This window comes from Amblyomma americanum, chromosome 5 (genome assembly GCF_052857255.1).
Source record: "Amblyomma americanum isolate KBUSLIRL-KWMA chromosome 5, ASM5285725v1, whole genome shotgun sequence".
Classification (NCBI taxonomy): domain Eukaryota; kingdom Metazoa; phylum Arthropoda; class Arachnida; order Ixodida; family Ixodidae; genus Amblyomma; species Amblyomma americanum.
This window is the reverse complement of record NC_135501.1, coordinates 192,493,996-192,514,458: the sequence shown is the minus strand read 5'-3', so window position 1 is coordinate 192,514,458 and position 20,463 is coordinate 192,493,996.

The window sequence follows — 20,463 nt, the reverse complement described above, 5'->3', positions numbered from 1 at the left end:
AGATATGGCAAGCGTAGCAGGGGGCGGCAGAAGGTTAGGTGGGCGGATGAGATTAAGAAGTTTGCAGCCATACGGTGGGCGCAGTTGGTCAGGGTTAATTGGTGAGACAGGGTTAATTGGTGAGACATGGGACAGGTCTTCGCCCTGCCGAGGGTGTAGTCACGTTGCTGATGATGATGATTTTTTCTTAATCAAATTTTCGCTAAAATGCTGGGACGTAAGCGTTGTAGAAGCGTGGAGTTAAGAAACGTGAACAAAAAAGCCGGAGGCAACGGACTCGCGGAGTCGCCATGGCTATCAAAAGGATGAGAAAAGAAAGAAAAAGAAAGCCAGCGCGGAACAACGCCCCCAGAGAGGGAGAGAGAGAAAGATAGAGGCAGGAAAGAAAGCTTGCGGGCGTGCTTACACAGATGCCCGCGCGGCTTTTGCGCCAGTCAGCAGGAGCGAGCTGTCGTTGTAAATTAGGGGGTTCAGCGGCTGGCGCGAGCTCTCCTGCGTTCAGCGCGCATTGTACTCGCTGGAGCTTGGTCTTTTCACTTTCGCACCTCTCGATCTCTTTTTACCTCTTTTTTTCCCCCGCGCACTTATTCATTTATTTACTTTTCGCGGTGGGTTTTTGTTTTCCTAAGCTGCAACGAGCAGAAAGCAGGCTTAAATACTCGCTCAACGCGCGCCTTAACCCGATGATGCATGGTGGTCGGTATCTAGCGAAAAAAAAAAAATGAGAAAGATTGTACTTTGAGTTGTTAGAAAGAACAATCTGCGTGCTGGGTATACTGGAGCAAAAAGAAAAGTAAATAATTGTTGCAAGCAGGAGTGCACGTGTGCGTTTAAGGTGGAAGGGGATAGCTCAAGCGTAGTCTCAGGCCCCGCACCAGCAACAGTTAACAGTGAAGCGTGGACGCGGCGGGTTTAAGCCTTCGCTGCGGCGTCAGCTACGTGCCTGCGACTCCGGACGGCGTCCGCTTCTGCTGCGGACTCGACGGTGCGAGCAAGATGTGTGGGGGTCCTTTGCCCTCTTCTTACCCAAGCGTGCGAAGCTAGCCGTCAGGCAACGCGAGCAGCCTTTGCACACACACGCACATACGTACGCACGCACATACGCACGCACTTCCGCGTTGGCTGCGCAAGCCGCATGCATACGCGCACGTGTTTCTTCTCGGCGTCGCCAGCCTGGAGAGCGAAGCCAGAGAAGAAGGGGGGGGGGGGGGAGCATGAGTTTCGCTTTCGGGCCAGAAGTGCGTTGCGGCTGCTCCTCCTCCGTCTAAACGCTAGGCGACCGGGTGTTGATTTTGCACTAACTAGCGTCCATAAATCAGACGACTTAGCTCGCTCCGCTCGCTTGCCATACGCGGATATATATGTTCGGAGAGGGGGAAAGAGGACACGGCAGGATCCCAGCAGGGGGCTAGGAAAGAAAACAAATTGTAACACTCTGTGTAAGACTTACGAGACAGCAAAGATGGTGAGTGTGTGCGCGCGGGAGGGTGGGGGTGGGGGGGGGAGGGGATGACGGCGGTAGTGTTTTTATACAGCACATTTGCAGCAGGCGGGACACTCGCTCAGTTGTTAACCCTCGCCTTCCTAGGCCTCGCCACTCCGACGACGACCTCTGCTCCCGCCGTTTCTGCTGCCCTTTCCAGTTCGAGCGAAGCTGATGCTCGTCTAAATGGTTTTCGCTCGGCACTCCCAGTTGGCCTGTTGTGGCTTCCCGCGCGGCAGTTTGTTACTAAAACGAGCCTCAAAAGCGAGACCTCTCTCCGGAACAACTCGGAACCGAGAAACGTCTTGTTCTTACGCACTTGCGGACGCAGCGGTTTTTTGCACGACGAAGCATTTATCTCGCGCGGGCGTCATACGCTTCTCTTGTTCTCGTCGAGCCGCGCGAATTCTCGTTTATCTCGGTGACTACTAAATTGGGTGTGGAGAGCAAAACCGGCGGGCCTCTGCGGAGGCAGCGACGGTCGCCGTCGTTTGCTGCTGGCGTGTCGAGGAGCGTGTGACAGCAAGCATGTATCAAAGAGGGGCAGACTTTGGGGAGAGAAGGTGAAGGAGGGGGGCAGCCGTTGAAGACAGCTAACAGAGCGCGGGGTGTGCGGTGTCAACAGCCCCATGTATCTCGCTTTTCGCCCAGGCGGCTGAGTACTCCTTTTGCTTATTTCTTTTGGGACGCTCTCATACCGTATCGAGTTAACGTGGGGTTTTGAATTACTTGTTAGCGTTCAACATATTGTCGGACCATCTGGCAAGCGGCGCAAACAAGATTAAATCGTGTTACGCGCTGGCTTCGTCGTGGTGCGTGCACACCATCATTAGTGGGCTAGAAACTGGAATAGTTTAACGTCTACCGACAGAAACCTCCTCTTATCGTGCGTTCAGCTGTAATATTCTGCTCATGCTTCGTTTGTCGACGATGGTAGCCGGTGATTGCACTCCTGTTCTTATGTACAAGGCAACAGTTTTTTTTTTTCAGGGCTCTAACTAGCAGGTTTACCTTATTTTACAAGACGGTAGCCCTGCATACCAACATTTCTTCACAACCTGATATAAAGTCTGATGCGTCCACTTTGACAGGCAGTGCTGTCATAGCTTCCAAAGTTTCCTCAGAGATGGCGCCACTGACCGAGCAGCTTTACGCAGTTTAGGTTCCGTGCATGCAGGGCTACTCCCCAGTAGCCAGTAGTGCTTCGTTTATTTTACCGTTACTTGTCAACTTCAGCTAAACAAAGATTTTTATCCGAGGTTAACAATAGTAATGTTAGATAATGCGCACTACTTAGCTGGCCAATGATTCGTCAGCAGTGCCATCCTTCGAAGTAGGTTCGATAGTCACAGAGCTTCCCCGCCATGCCAGCGATGACACTGAGCACGTGCTGAAATTGGCCACTGTCGAAAGGGCGCCGCGTTGTGGTCACAAAGAGACAAGTCTCATCGAAAGAGGCGCTCTCATAAGCTACATAAGTTACATCTGTATAAAGCGGAGTACAGATGTCGCCACCAATGGTCAATGACAAGTAAAATGTCTGCGTCGACACCGATTTCCGGACGCCGATACCAGAGGCTACACTACGCTACCATTTACTTCAGAACGGTGGCAATTCGCCCTTTCAAGAAGGAATTCACAAGTTTGAATCGACTTGCGAGAAGATTTTTAAATCCGATTTCCTCGGCAACAAATTCCGCTTTTTGCTGCCGGACATGGACACCATGCTAGGAATGAGCCATAGAATCAATTTTTACTGATAACAATACTTGCATAAACCTTTCCGCAGTATCCGTTTAAACATCCAAATGCGCCGTCACATAGCTTTCGTGAAAAGGACGCCGCGTACGTTATGGAGAAGACTTTGTATTTGAAGTCTCTCCTTAGAGGGCATACAATGCGAGCCACTCTCAATTCACCTTAGCGGTGACTGTGCACTGTTCAAGACCCTGAGTTAGCACTTCTGCAAACAAATACGCTTACCCGCCGCGGTGGCTAAGTGGTTAAGGCGCTCGTCTACTGAGCCGGAGAACCCGGGTTCGAACCCGACCGCGGTGGCCGGGTTTCGATGGAGGCGAAACGCAAAAGTCGCCCGTGTGCTGCGCGATGTCAGTGCACGTTAAAGATCCCCAGGAAGTGGAAATTATTCCGGAGCCCTCCACTACAGCACCTCTTTCTTCCTTTCTTCTTTCACTCCCTCCTTTATCCCTTCCCTTACGGCGCGGTTCAGGTGTCCGCCGATATGTGATACAAAAACTGCGCCATATCCTTTCCCCAAAAACCAATTTTCAATTTAAAAAAAAATCGCACTTTGCCCTTCCGAGGAGCCCCGCCGCGGTGGCTCAGTGGTTAGGGCGCTCGACTACTGATCCGGAGTTCCCGGGTTCGAACCCGACCGCGGCGGCTGCATTTTTATGGAGGAAAAACGCTAAGGCGCCCGTGTGCTGTGCGATGTCAGTGCACGTTAAAGATCCCCAGGTGGTCGAAATTATTCCGGAGCCCTCCACTACGGCACCTCTCTCTTCCTTTCTTCTTTCACTCCCTCCTTTACCCTTCCCTTACGGCGCGGTTCAGGTGTCCAACGATATATGAGACAGATACTGCGTCATTTCCTTTCCCTCTAAAACCGATTATTATTATTATTATTATTATTATTATTATTATTATTATTATTATTATTATTATTATTATTATTATTATTATTATTATTATTATTATTATTCCGAGGCCGTTTCTGTTTAATCGTTTCTCGCGTGAGGATGATCGCAAACTGGGCTTCGTTGTCGTTCTCGATGTTTCGTCATCACGATATGCGGCCCCCAAAGTTGGAACCTTGCTCAGAACGCATACTGTTGGCCCGCAGCGACTCACCCAAGCGGCCGCAGTATAATACATCGTTTGTGGTGGCGTGAAGGCCCGGAAACTTTTTTTGTTCCTCAAAGAGGTCTCCGTTTGCGTTGATGTGGAGGCGATTCGTAATCATCTCCCCTCTGTGCGCGGATACAAGGAAGACAGCATGGTGGGTCGGATTTATTGCTTCATTACGGCAGGAACAAAATAATGGGTGTATGATTTCATGCAGCGATACATCTTCTACAGTGAATGTGGGCGTGACGCACTCACTCTAAGTCTGCGGAGTGAGTGTCTGTGTCTCATTTCCTGTGCCTGTGATGATATACGTTTCTATGAGAGTGATATATATATATATATATATATATATATATATATATATATATATATATATATATATATATATATATATATATATATATATATATATATATATATATATATATATATATATATATATATATATATAAGGAAGCCAACAGTCGCCGAAACCAAGGTGCAAGGGGAATGTTTCTAATTTTTTTTAATTTGTAATGCCAATCAATTGGTTTAAAGAAAATTACTTATAAAGCAGCAGAAAAAACAACCAGTTCATATTAATTTCTGTTGTGTGAAGCGTGTACGTAATCGCCCTACCATAGTCGCCAGTTTTTGGAGAACACAGAAAGCTTGGTTGTCATGACGCCATCCAGGCTCTAATCGCAGGTGGTGGCCTCCCATGTGAAGCTCTTTCCTTGTCGCTCCTAACCTTGGCGTGCATGGCACATTTTTATTGTGCCTTCAGGCAGGTGATATACAGTTTTTGTGATGGATAAATACAGAGATGCCAGAAGATAGCAACCATTTACAGCAGCTGCACGCTTTTGACTCCTATTGGCCGTGTCATTTCGCCTAGTGTTTGTTAAATGCACGCGTTTGTATATGTTCCTGATATCGCAGCATCAGGTCCACTCCAGTGGTGGAGGTAACTTATAATTTGCGTTCACGAGGAGACTGCATGAATATTGAATCAGTACCTACGAAAGGCTTCTCTAGTACTCTGATGGTGGCGGATGAACATCTCATTCAAACGCTACAAAATAGATGGTCAGGGGGCCTCATATAACACAGAAAAGGGAAAGAATTTCTGGCAGGTAATTCAGGTCATAATACTGAAGATCTTAGACATGTGTCAGAACGTTTCCGTAGCGTGAGCCAGAATCTACGATTCAAAGTCTTCGCGACGCATCAGGCTGGTGATTCCCGCGGTTATCAGAAAGTGGTTCATGGTCATGAGTGTGTTAGCAGACGCTCGTTGGATATTAGAAAACTGAGTTATTGAGGTCGCTTTAATTAAGAGAATTTAGAAAGATCTCAGTTCACGCTCTCGATGAAGATCTTATAATGCACTGCACATCTCCAACCAAAAATTTTAACTTTAACCCAACGTTTCGAAGCCGACTTGGCTCCTTCATCAGGGGTGACTGAGCGCAGTAGCTAGCGTCTTTTAAGTATGGAGGGGAGGGGGGGGGGGTGAAAAGAACGACAGCTGCGACGCGAAAGGCGCGGGGGACGGGGAGGGGTTTAGGCTGTTCCCCCTCCCGCCCCTCCATACTTAAAATACCCTAGCTACTGCCCTCAGTCACCCCTGATGAATTAGCCGAGTCGGCTTCGAAACGTTGGGTTAAGTTAATATTTTTGGTTGGAGATGTGCAGTTCATTATATCTTCAAATCCAACCAGACAGGCAAATCTGTCAAAATGTTTAGTTTTCAATCGATGAAGATCGCGCCTGTGCGAACTGAGCTGCTGCCGATACGGTACGTCTACTGGGAGTCGACTCGTCTCTCTGTATTTCTTCCGTCTGTTCTTTTCTTTCGGTCACGTGAGTTTCCTCCTCTTCCCTTCGGGGTGGGGAGGCGTCCGCGAGGTCTCCTTCTTTTTTGTGAGCAATCGGCGTGTCTCGGGGCATGTCCGGGTGCCTCAACTAATTTCTCTGTTCTTTTGCAGGCGCGGTGCGCTCTCGTCGGAGTTTGCGTTCCTCCGGCCACTAATTTGGAGAAAGTGCGTTTTGTCCGTGGGTCGAAGCTTTCAGCGCGACGAGTTCTAGGAATCTTTTTTCCTCCGGCTGGGCGACTGGGCGAGCAATATGCTCGTCGGCAACATGCTGACAATTGGTTGCCCAGTTTATAGAAAATCGTCTTTAAATCAAGTGGCGATCCTGGAAGCTCGAGGTGCATTATTCTGGTCGATATTTTCTTTCAAATCATGCAGTACAGGTTGAAGCACGTTTGATAGGAACATGATGATGCCTCTTGGTGCGGCAAAGTTTCTCCTACTACGATTGTTTACATCTCAAGAACTCTATATTCAGTCTAGTGACAGCTGATGAATGTCAGTTTAAACGTAGCCCACATAGATAATTTTTTTCGCAGTTATCCATGCAGTGACGCGGCAAAAGGTAATGCGCGTCGGCCGGGAACCTTGTTACTATAAAGCAAGAAAGCACACAAACAGAAAGGCCGTTACTAAAGCATTTCCACTTTGGCACTGCCTATCACTGGCGTTCTGCACTCAGAGTACAAGGGGCGAAGCATCTGGTGCTAGCACTCGGCATTTTGTTCTCATCGCTATTCATATTAATGGGACAAACATTACATGGGTCCCAATGGGCTGCAGGCATTTTCACCCTGTCCATTGTCCTGACAGCGAATTTCCATATTAACGATGCGTAAATACACTGAAAAAGTTAGGCCCTGAGATAAACTGCGCACAATTCGAGTCGTCCATCTTAACGGGGGTCGAATTACGAGTCGCACGACTGTATATCATGAATCGCCATAAAAATCGCCAAACAAGTGGAAGTTTTGTGCCCAAAGGAACACGGCCAATTTGCGAGCAGCTTCTTCGCTCTTTTAAGAGAATTTTATTTTTCCGAAAATATCTACAGTGCTAAGGACTCTTTACACAAGTGGTCTGGTTTTCAAGGACATCACAATGAGTCATCATTGTACAGGTATCACATATATGCAAATGACATTTCAGTGGACAATTCGTGGTTTCTACACGAGCTGACTTAAAGCAGCTTCATTATGAACTTAAGTGGAATACAAGGAAAGAAAAGATGAGCAACACTCGCCGAACTTCCTAATACGGAAGGATGGGCGTGGACACACCTCTATCGCTAACAACAATGAACCTTGTTGACTAGAGGAGGAAGAAGGCCTCCTCACCCAACACGACGAGTTCTTCATTCAAGTGTTTCAGCATCAAGGTTCTAAGGTGGTACAGTAAAGGGAACGTTGCTTTCTGCGGGCTCACAAGTTTCCTTCAGAGCAGAAACACAACCTGAACCCTCATAAAAATCATAAGTACTGTCAGCAACAAATGAAACGCGAACAGCAAAATGACAAGATCTTAGCCAAGACAAGCTTAATACTAGCGCAAATTAATTGCACTTCGATGATGCGAAGACTGTCCTTTACAGGTGTTAATCAGCCTCGCTTGTATTTCCCCCCAGGAGTTAATATGTTGGTGTTCTTGTGCGGGTATTTCAGTTCTGTTGTTAGCACCTCATTTGTTGCTTATAGTAATTTCTCCTAGCTGTCCGGTAATGACGGTTCCGAATAGGTTTTTGTTCCTCGCCAATTGCAATAAATGCTTTCAATAAACTTATTAATGGTCGAGCCCTTTAGCTCAGCCCTGCATCTGAGTTGCCTCGTTCTTTATTAGCCGTGCGAGTTAATTAATTGCGCGTTAAGTAATGGAAGCCTTCTGCACAGGGGAAAAGTATAACGTTTGTGCTAATGCCATTTCTACTGTATATTTTGGTTTCTTGTGCTGCTCAGGTTTGAAATTGTACGTGTGTTAAGCGATAAACTAAATCTGCACGTATGTTCTGAGCTCCTGCGTGGGTATCACAAGGAGAATATAATGGTTGCCTATGTGGCGTTGGGATCATGCATATTAATTGCGATATCTAACCTTTGTGATCACTTAATTGCTGTCTTTGTTTATCTGTCTGTAGTTTGAAGAAACACGAACTCGTGCAATTATCTACCATCTTAACTGCATTTTAATTAATTTGCTCGCTTTGTTACCAGCCCTCTTACGCCTCCTTTCTCAACCCGTCTATGCGACCAGAGCAGCAGGGCAGGCGCTTGGCCGTCGTCGAATAACGTTCTTGAGTTTTCACCTCGGAGGTAATTCTGCCTGGTCAGCGCGCAGCCCTTAATTCACTCAATCGAATTAGTAGTTTTTGTTACTTAGGTCATCCTGAAATTAGGAATTAATTTATCGTCAGTATTCGCCCAAGCGTAGCCACACGGATACAAAGGAAAACTGCAGATCTTTCGCAGAAACTTCCTGAGTGAACAAAATTTCGCCCTGGTCTGGGGATGAAACCAGGGGCAACCGCATGCGCTGCGCAGTTGCTCTACCAACTGCACTGACAAGGATCCTTAGCAGATGGCAGGGTGAGGCCAAGTTGATCAACAACTCGAAGTGGGAACGGTATTAGTCGAATGTCTCGAAACGCATTGAACTGATGTCCTTATAAAGTTAAAATTTCTTGATGAGGGGAAAAAATCTCGTTGTTAGCGATACGGTAATGTTGAGCTTCAGTGAAGTGGCACTGAGGCTTTTGACCAAAGCTCTACGTGGATGAAAAGAATAAAAAATTATGAGATCACTGCGGCACCCGCATTGGAAGAATGCGTAAGCATTAAAGCCTCCTCGCCCCTCATTGCCCGTCCTCGCCACTGTTTTAATCCTTTTGCTCATCCAATTTCACAACTGCCTGAATTAATTGCCTTAATTAATCAATTTCCATTATTGCCCATTTTGAGTGTTCAAACTTGGCGCCACACTTCGTTTTCAAATTTGGCGCCACGCTTCGCTCCGTCCACACTTCCGGTTTTTCAGATTTGGCGCCGCGCTTTAGTTCCGCCCACTTCCGGTGATTTCAAATTTGGCGCCACTTTTGCTCCGGCCCCGCCCACTTTTTGGGCATTTTTGGCTCTAGTTAATTAACCAGTTGTCCCGCATGCACCTCATGATTTCCCCTGCGAGATTTTTTCATGACACGAAACCGCGAACGTAGTCATGCAATGCTTACGCATTAAAAGCGCGGCTTCTTTTTTTCCTTGGCGAACGATTCAGGGCTCACTCTAGCCGGGCAGGCGCCCGGGGAAACCATGCTGTAAAGTGCTATCTCCAAACGAAGCCTCGACGAAGGCGAACGAGCCTTTTCGACAGAAAAGTCGCTTCCGAAGCGTATGCACTAATTGCACAGCGTTCTCCACGACGCTCGCTTAAGCGATTGCCCATCGCGTGCAACACTGCCACGATTTTTGCAACACCTAGTGCTCGTTTCTATGTCTCCACGTAGAGTTTGGTACGATAGAAAACAGCCACGCGTGCGCAGATCACCCGAGCGCAACCACGCTGGAGGTTGCATCCGGCATTGTTGAGAAAGAATGAGAGAAATAAATAAATAAGACAGGGGGCAAGAAAGAAAAAGGGGAAGAAATGAAGGAAAAAGAAGGAAGGAAGGAAAAGGGAGAAGGAAGAAAGGCAGGGAGGAAAAGAGACCAGAATAAGGAACTAAGTAAAGAATGAAAGGGAAGGAAAGAGGAGACATGAAGGGATATGGAAGGAAGGAAGCAAGGAAGGAAGAAGGGGGAGGGTGGAATGAGAAAACTAGGAAACAAGGAAGTGAGGAAGGAAAGAAAGAACAAAGGAAGGAAAGAGAGGAGGAAAGAAGGAAGTGTCACAGAACCCGCAATAGTCGAGCATGTTTTAATATCTTGCTTAATCAATTCTGCGCAGTTATCTTGGGTTCCTGGTTTTATTATGTCCGTGCAACTTCCCCATGAAATCTGAACCCGTGCCCATTGTTTTGTAGTTATGGTTCTCGTCTATAAACACGCCTTTATCCCCCCGCCCCAATCTCCCCGTCCCATTGTCGTGTCTCGGTCATAACCTGCATAACTTGCACCGAACGCAGGTAGAAAGAAAAAAGGAAGTAAAGAAAGAGGAAAGAAAATGAATAGAATGAAGAACGAAAAGAAGGGAAGAAAGGACAGCCCACCTAGTCGAACTTTCTGGCGCTGAGCGCACGGCACGCGGCAAACGGCTTCATCCGGCCCAGTTTATCGCCGTCAGCCAGGCTTCGGTCGGGGCTGCTGCAAGGCCGGGCTCCCCGCTTGCGAAGCAGCAACGAACCGCATGTGCTCATGGATGAGCCTGCACATGTACTACGTTTGTATGTGTGTGTGTGTGTGTGTGCGCCCGAGCATGAACACCTTTGTATATCATTGTGGGCGGGACGGTGCGTGTGCGTGCACTTACCCGCGTCTGTGCGAATGCGTATGTCTCTTTCTGTGTGTGTGCGTGTGTGTGTGTGTGTGTGTGTGTGTGTGTGTGTGTGTGTGTGTGTGTGTGTGTGTGTGTATGCAGACGCACGTACATCTTCTGTGTACAGTTGTACGCATACACACACGCATGCAGCTGTGCGCGTGTGTGCGTGCGCGTTCGAAGCGCGGCACGTGAAGCGGAAAGATCGAGGCCGCTTTTTCTTTCTTTTTGTTTTGTCGTGCGAGTCCGCACTCCCGCTGGTTCTGCGGTAGGCGTGACACTTGTGGACTGAGTGGCCCGAGCGTTACGTATCTGCTTTTCATTCTCTCTTGTCTTTTTTTTTCTACCTAGTCGTTCCTATTACATTCTTCCGCCTGTTTTTTTTTTTTTTTTACCTTTAGCTGCCGCCCGAACAGCTCTTCCGCATGCCTTCACCGGCACGATGCATTAAGGAAAGCTTTTACTGCACACGTGCGGTATATCGGGCCTGGTTATGTAGTGGTTCCGATGGCGACACAAGGATAGCGTTGTACTGTGAATACGGGCGTCGTCTTAGTTGGGGTAAATTTTCAGCCCAGCATGCTCGAAATGGTCACATACTTTATCTGTGTCGGATTGCCGTTTCGGTCTATGCAAGGTTCGCCGCACCGTCGACTATTCATATATTTTTTTTGCTGCTTAACAGTGGTAACAGGAACCTGTACCTTCTGACGTTATTATGCATTTGAACAGAGACAATGCTGCTAGGCGCGCTTTCCTTTCACGGGAGTGCATGTAAGAATATACCATCATGATGCGCACATAGAATGTTAGGATCCTTCGTTTTTCGGGTTTTATATGTAGAATTCGGTGGGTATAAATCGGGCACCATTTTAACGCGACAGCGTTAAGGAGCTCGTGTCGCAGAAAAGCCGGTGTCATCGGCGTCTTTGGCCGTGAGCGAAAAATGGCGCATCTCTGTGGACACCTGAACCGCGCCGTAAGGGAAGGAATTTTAACGCGACAGTGTTAAGGATTGATTGATTGACCGATCGATTTTTCCTTCCCTTACGGCGCGATCCGGGTGTCCAGCGAGAAATGTGACAGGCGTCATTTCCTTTCCTTAAAAACAATTGTTCATTTCATTTTCCTTCCCTTAATGCCCGGTTCGGGTGTCCGTCGATATTTGTGAGACGGGCGTCCTTTCCTTAAATTGTCCAACGGGCCACGCGTCCCGCTGAACGGGCGATGGCGTTCCGTGTACCCCTCAGCAACGCTGCGACACGTTGTGGCGTCTTACTCTTAAAGATGAAGATTAAGCGTCCTCCAATTTTTTTAGTTAAAATTCGGTTTAATAATAATAATAATTGGTTTTTGGGGAAAGGAAATGGCGCAGTATCTGTCTCATCGTTTCACACCTGAACCGCGCCGTAAGGGAAGGGATAAAGGAGGGAGTGAAAGAAGAAAGGAAGAAAGAGGTGCCGTGGTGGAGGGCTCCGGAATAATTTCGACCACCTGGGGATCTTTAACATGCACTGACATCGCACAGCACACGGGCGCCTTAGCGTTTTGCCTCCATAAAAACGCAGCCGCCGCGGTCGGGTTCGAACCCGGGAACTCCGGATCAGTAGCGGAGCGCCCCAAGCACTGAGCCACCGAGGCGGGTAAAAAAATCTAGTTCTACAACGCAGATTTTGAAAGGACTTATTGTAAGGTTATTTTTTCAGGCAGAAATAAGTGGCTGCATGCTATCGCACGTTGTTGTTTGGGACATAGAAACGTCCGTTAGCACTGATAATCTACTTTCAAAACAGTCTAGAAATGACAGCTTGCACCAAGGAAGTGCTCTCAACGTGAGGTACTTGTTTTCTTTGTGTGTTACAACTATTTCGTCGCGTAGATTACGATCCCCATGTACCGCACTTCCCTGTCTGTGCTAAAATTACTTACCATTTCATTGTACTAGGCGAAAATATCCAACATCACAGCAGCCATCTGAAACGTAAGCATAAATAAGAGTAAGTCCTTTGTGCTTGCATACATATGGACTCAAGCTTCTGTAAACAAACTTGCGAATTGTGAAATCGTCTTTAGCATCCCTTTAGCACGCACCCCCATCTCCCCTCCCTCTCCCGTTTTATCTCTGGCACCATTAAGAGCACCGACTGGCCGGCGGTACATTCTGAGCCGTGCAACCTGCGGATAATCCTAATAATAATAATAATAATAATAATAATAATAATAATAATAATAATAATAATAATAATAATAATAATAATAATAATAATAATAATAATAGGTTTTGGGGGAAGGAAATGGCGCAGTATCTGTCTCATATATCACTGGACACCTGAACCACGCCGTAAGGGAAGGGATAAAGGAGGGAGTGAAAGAAGAAATGAAGAAAGGGGTGCCGTAGTGGAGGGCTCCGGAATAATTTCGACCACCTGGGGATCTTTAACGTGCACTGACATCGCACAGCAGACGGGCGCCTTAGCGTTTTTCCTCCATAAAAACGCAGCCACCGCGGTCGGATTCGAACCCGGGAACTCCGGATCAGTAGCGCGTCTAGTAAGCATATCCTTTTTTAAGGCGATAGCCTTTAATGGCTCAAACTCGCGGTGACCGTCTGTCTGTTACATCGCCACCTAGGTCACGTGATCTATAATTTGGGTAAAAATTGCAAACCAGTGCAATGAGTCGCAAACAGCTTAAGAGATATCTAAGTGATATCTAAGAGATAACGCAGTTAAGAGATATCTATGTGCCTCCAAAGACTTTTTATCACTATTTCAGACTCGTCAGCCCTGCACGCCTTCAATGCCTCAGCCAACAACCGATGTTGCTTGTTTATGCGCCTGTTATGACGTCCCTATTCGCAACAACAATCGTCGAAGTGCGATGTAATAAATTCGGTAGAAAAAATTCGCAAAAAAAAATGCAGCCTTCGAAAACGCCGACGTCGGCGCCCTTTTACGGCAGATAGTATACAGTCAACGTGGCGCGTTGTCGTGACCTCATCCGTGACGTCACTGCTCTCCGACCAATCGTCGCGATGCGTTGCGCCTGGCGTGTGCTATACGCCAACGACACCCACGCTGCATAAACGTGAAGCATGGCCTTAACTGCTGCCGGTGAAGAACTTTTCTCTCGGTCCGCTTGTTGCAGGAGGAGACAAAAGACATAGACACTACGAATGGAGCAAACGCCGCGGGGGTCACACTTCGAAACCTCGAAGTTCGCTTGGAAAAATGCCCACCGCAAGCTGCTGTGGTTTTGCGCAGCATAACAAGGAGTAAGAAAGGCTCGGAAGGAGCGGGCGAAAAAGTTAACTGACCGGCGCTAACAAAAGAAGTTGTCGTAGTACTGCGGATGCCGTAAAAAACGTTTAACGACCAGCAGGAGTGAAACGACGTTGTTCAATGCGGCGCCATTGGACGTTTTACGGCCGCCCAAGTAGCTTGGCTGGGCGCGAACCTGCAGCGCGCAGACGATGTCGTTATCAGAGTCGTGTGCCGCCGACAGCGCTGCAGCCGGCCCGGGTAAAATAGCCTTTTATGTGCCTCATATGCGCTAGCTAGGCTTGGCTCGCGTCCGTACGCGTAAGCACCCCAAGGCCGTTCGCGCTGTTGCCTCTGATTAGACCGCGGGAAGAACGTTAACTGTGAGGGCTGGCTGTGAATGGCGGAGGCGTCGCAGATTGAACGAGGCGTACCAAGGAACAGAAGCGTTTTTTTTCTAATTATTATTGCTGAGATAGCAGCATCAGCGAGGCTCTGCGAAGTTCATGGCGTCCTCCTTTTGGTAACTGTCTTGCTCTGCCTGTCGTAACAAAAAAATGATGCCGCCACCGTTTGGAAGACGTTGAAGTAACGAGCGTTAGCTGTTTTTTTTTATAAATGACGTCACCAATCAATCACCAATTGAATACATTCAGTGAGGTCACCAATCAATCACCAATTGTGTTGCAGCCGCCGCGGTGGCTGAGTGGTTACGGCGCTCGGCTGCTGGCCCGAAAGACGCGGGTTCAATCCTGGCCGCGGCGGTCGAATTTCGATGGAGGCGAAATTCTTGAGTCCCGTGTACTGTGCGATGTCAGTGCACGTTAAAAAACCCCTGCTGGTCAAAATTTCCGGAGCCCTCCACTACGGCGTCCCTCATAGCCCGAGTCGCTTTGGGACGTTAAACCCCCATAAACCTAAACCTAAACCAATTGTATTGCTATTGATTTCCTATAGCGGCCGCCATTTTGGATTTATCAGTAACGTCATCAATTGGCGGCCATTGACGTAACCAGTCAATCACCATTTGGGTTGCTATATCGATTTACTATGGGGGCTTCGAAAATTTCACGCCGAAGGGACAAATGGTCAGGAACTTCGCCAAAGGATGGATCTCACAGAGAGCGGCCCGAGTCCTGAGCGATCGACAAGTCCAGTGGGTGGTAGATTTTCAAGCTAGAATTCTATGGTTCCCGGCGCACTCGGGAGAAGTATCGAACACATATCGCAACCGAAACGAGACGGCACACGCCAAGGCGCGCGAGCTCGCGAACCGCGCCGGCGACCGTCGTCCATGGGACAGCACCAAAGACTGATTGACCAGCTACAACGAAATTACCAAGGCCCTCTGCCTGGCCCGCCGAACCTTCCCTCCGCCCAGCGACACGCTGGACAGGGCGCACGCGGTGGCCCTCAGACAACTGGAGACGCTCACGTACCTCAACCCGGCACAAAACCACAGACTACCCCGGAACATACCCGACAAATATATGCAGGGTCTGCCACACTGCTATAGCAACTTTACCCCACATGCTCTGGGACTGTAGCAAAAACCCTGACGGTGCTAACTCCGGAACCCGCCCGCCACGGTGGGCCTCTGCCTTGCGCAGCCCCAGCCTCGGTGACCAACTCTGGGCCGTCCAGCAGGACCGCGAGGTGACGTCCCCACGTGGGAGACCTAAGGCCCCGTCGGCGAAAGCTGTTACCAGCCATGGAAGGTGGTAGCGGGACCCCAAGAAATCGAGAAACGCGATGAGTAAGAGCTCACGCTCTTAAAAATCAGTGACGTCACCACTGCGGCAGCACGTGACCAACTTGTGAGCAATGATGATGGAGCTTCGCTGTGATCATACAGACAGAAGACATCTTCTCGCTCAAGTTTTTAATTAACGACAGCAGAATCTAAAAACGCCAGCCTCGTGATGCGCACTTTTGGTGCCGGTTTGTCGCAGTTACTAGACAATCAAATACATTGTTCCCTAGCTGTAGCGCTACGCAAGCAGAAGTCCCTACAAAGGGACGAGGCGTATCGACTCGCGAACCAACCATATTTATGTTCCCGTCTCATTCGTGTTGGGTAAAAGAAAAAAAAAGAAATGCAAAGATAGAGAGAGGATTGGGGGGGGGGGGGGAAGGGTTGAGCTGCAATAGTGACCTTTCACGTCGCAGAAAGGTCACGCTTACAGTGGCGAATAGGTGGGCATGTCATTTGTGCATTGCGCGGTCATCGTGGCTGGCGACGCCCATTCAGGGCAGTGTGCCTCTCCCATATATATATATATATATATATATATATATATATATATATATATATATATATATATATATATATATATATATATATATATATATTTGCTTCGCCGTTCTACCTCTCACTGGCATGCGGCCAGAACGACCCGTAATTGGGCAAACCATTGCTGCTTCGCATTAGCGAAGAGGAGAGGAACAGGAGGAAGCGAGAGTGTACGGTAACAAGCCTTATAATCTATAGCTCCGGTTTCCGTGTCACGAACTGAACAGTTGACGTCACAGTTGACCTGTCGCAGACAACGACAGATGTAGAACCTGCTTGCCAATTTTCCCTCATTTACTTACTCAGTTATATCTTTTTCGTAGTGAATTATTATTTCTTACCTTTTTATTAGTGTCTGCGGCGTCGGTGCATGCATGTCCAGCATTGTGCCCTCGCCGCGCAAACGCAGCAGAAGACACTTTTACGTAAGCGAGTTTTTATGGAGGAAAAACGCTAAGGCGCCCGTGTGCTGTGCGATGTCAGTGCACGTTAAAGATCCCCACGTGGTCGAAATTATTCCGGAGCCCTCCACTGCGGCACCTATTTCTTCCTTTCTTCTTTCACTCCCACCCGCCGTGGTGGCTCAGTGGTTAGGGCGCTCGACTACTGATCCGGAGTTCCCGGGTTCGAACCCGACCGCGGCGGCTGCGTTTTTATGGAGGAAAAACGCTAAGGCGCCTGTGTGCTGTGCGATGTCAGTGCACGTTAAAGATCCCCAGGTGGTCGAAATTATGCCGGAGCCCTCCACTACGGCACCTATTTCTCTCTCTTCTTTCACTCCCTCCTTCATCCCTTCCCTTACGGCGCGGTTCAGGTGTCCAACGATATATGAGACAGATACTGCGCCATTTCCTTTCCCACAAAACCAATTATTATTATTATTCTTTAACTCCCTCCTTTATCCCTTCCCCTAAGGAGCGGTTCAGGTGTCCAACGATATGAGACAGATACTGCGCCATTTCGTTTCCCCAAAACCCAATTATTATTATTAATTATTTCGACTGCTGGAAAGACTAAGACACCAGCCAAGCTACTGCTGTAGCCACCAAGGTGGCGCCATTTGCATTACTATACCACACTCATTATACATTGCTCCTAAAGACACCTTTCGGATATCGTATTTACATAGGAGAGAATTACAATGCCCCACGTTGCACTCGTGGTTATCACTGCCCCCGTGCTGGCTCAGTGCTTATGGCGCTCGGCTGCTAGCCCGAAAGACGCGGGTTCGATCTCGGCCGCGGCGGACGAATTTCGATGGAGGCGGAAATTCTAGAGGCCCGTGTACTGTGCGATGTCAGTGCACGTTAAAGAATTCCAGTTGGCCGAAGGGGGCGTCCCGCATAGCCTGTGTCGCTTTGGGATGTTAAACCCCATAAACCACAAACCACTAGTGGTTATCGCTTTTAGGCGCCATCATTGGGCCCTTGGAACTGGGACAGGCCCGCTACCTCGGGCGGCGTTGTTTCTACATTGTACTTGCTTTCATTGATTCGCTGGGAAGCGTCTGTTTGGTTTTGTTTAGTGGGGTTTAACATCCCAAAGCGACTCAGGCTATGAGGGACGCTGTAGTGAAGGGCACCGGAAATTTCGTCCACCTGGGGTTCTTTAACGTGCACTGACATCGCACAGTACACGGGCCTTTGGAATTTCGCCTTCATAGAAATTCTACCGTCGCGGCCGGGATCGAACCCGCGTCTTTCGGGTCAGCAGCCGAGCGCCGTAACTACTGAGCCACCGCGGCGGGCCTGGGAAGCGTCTGTAGTTATTATTTAGTTATCCCCCGCGCAATGTCTTTCATCACTGGGGGGGCGTGACTTACACAGAACAAAAGAAAATTAAGAGAGCAATTTATGTTGATGATGCAAGCGCCGTATTGCGAACAATGCACAAATCGGCTTTATGTTCCTAATCGAACGGCTCGAGCCTTCACCTCGGACGAACCTTAATTATTAGCCATCGACGGAGTTCAACATTTTAAATTGATCGCGTCCGAATTTCAGGCATCATTTTTTCCTTGTCTAAAAGTGTGCCAATTTCCTTCACAAATAGGAGATTCAGCCGCGTGTTATCCTTATCTGCCTTGTACTGCTTGAGCCCGGTTATCGCTCTCTCGTTCCGGCAGTGCAGCGTATCGGTATGCTTTTTTGCCGGGATATCAGTGCAGCGATTTCCACCATTTGGGTGATAACGCAAGGCTTGGCTGATGGAATGTTGGATGACGCTTTATGAATACAGGTCAAATGTGGGTAGCGGCTCTCTATTCTCCGATGATCGGCGATTGCTTGACGGCCACCGAATAAAATTTGTACTTTGCTTAGCGGCTAACTAGCTGTATAAGACGTCGTAGTGTAGTCGCGTTTCCTTCTTATTCACCCGTATACACACCTCTAATAATAATAATAATAATAATTGGTTTTTGCGGGAAAGGAAATGGCGCAGTATCTGTCTCATATATCCTTGGGCACCTGAACCGCGCCGTAAGGGAGGTAGTGAAAGAGGAAAGGAAGAAGAAGGTGCCGTAGTGGAGGGCTCCGGAATAATTTCGACCACCTGGGGGTCTTTAACGTGCACTGACATCGCACGGCACACGGGCGCCTTAGCGTTTTGCCTCCATAAAAAAAGCTTCCTGGACGCCGTCATAGTATCGCTGGTATGTGACAGCGGCATTCCGTTTGGGGAATTTCACAGATGGAATTAACTGCGAATGTGCAGCACAGCCCGATATGCAAGTGGACTCTACCAAGTTGTATACCGCGAAGGCAGCGTCTTCAACACGTCGCGATTCGCTAGAAAACTGCCAAGCGCGCGTCGTTTTCAATAAACGAACTTTTTTATATTTTAATATTTTCGGTTCCGGATTGTGTGCTTAAGTGCGGCTTGCGTTCCTGCATTGTTGAGTGGCATAAGTACGAAAGCTGTGGCCCCTCTGGCGTACTTAACAAGTGAGCGCTGTAAGCAAGTGGCGCCTCATTTGTTCATGCCTTGCCTGCCACCGTGAAACATTGCGGGCGTTCTGGTAACGTCAACAGCAAGCTGAACCGAGGCGGAATGTTGGATATGAGCGCCGGGGAGATTGCACGATGCATCATAGTAATATGTCTGCTCATCAGAAGATCCCATCGACCACGTGCCGGGGTCACGGTAAGGTAGTTTGCAGACTGCAACAAAAGAAAACAGCCATGTAAATAAAGAGGAGCTTTGAAATTGAACTTTGTTCAGCGGAGAATACTCGATTGCGATTTAGCAATCCAACAATAAAGCGAAAAATTCAGGGTCGATCAAATGTACTGATGTGAAGGAAATGCGATAGTTATGGAGCACGTTATTTACTCGCAAATCACAAATTTCCTTACATCTGTTAAGTTCTTTCACCCTAACCAGCACGGATTTCAAAAAGGACTTTCATGTGACACTCAGCTTGCCTTATTCCTTCACGACATAAGTACTAATGTAGACCTTAACATACCTGTTCACGCTGTCTTCATCGACTTCGAGAAGGCTTTCGACAAAGTCTCTCACAAACGCCTACTACTAAAGCTTTCACAACTAAACCTTGACCCGCTCGTCTTCAACTGGATACAGGCTTTCCTCACTAATCGTCAGCAGTTTGTTGAAGCCAACAACAAATCTTCTTCACTCTCTGAAGTACTCTCTGGTGTGCCGCAAGGTACAGTTCTTGGCCCTCTCCTTTTCTTAATTTACATCAATGACTTGCCTAATAATATTTCATCAAACAACCGCTTATTCGCCGACGATTGTGTTATTTACCGTTCTATTAATGCAGCAGATAACAATGTTCTTCAATGTGATCTATTAAGGCTGGAGGAGTGGTGTCGTAGATGGCTGATGGTCTTAAACACTAACAAAACTGCGCTTGTTTCCTTTCACAGACGACAAAATTACCCTACCCCAAATTATCTTCTGAACGGTTCTAGTGTTTTACTCCGCAACTGCATTAAGTATCTTGGTGTTGACATATCGGGTACCCTTAACTGGTCTACCCATATAACGCGGATAATTAACAGTGTTAACAAAGCTCTCGGCTACCTACGTCGTAATTTACGCCTAGGTTCACCAGCAGTTAAATTGCTAGCTTATAAAACATTAATTCGGCCAAAGTTAGAGTACGCATCAGCCATCTGGGACCCCGCTCAACTTAACCTAACCCACTGTGTTGAACTTGCGCAAAATCGCGCCGTTAGATTAATCTACTCAAACTACTTATACTCCACCAGTGTT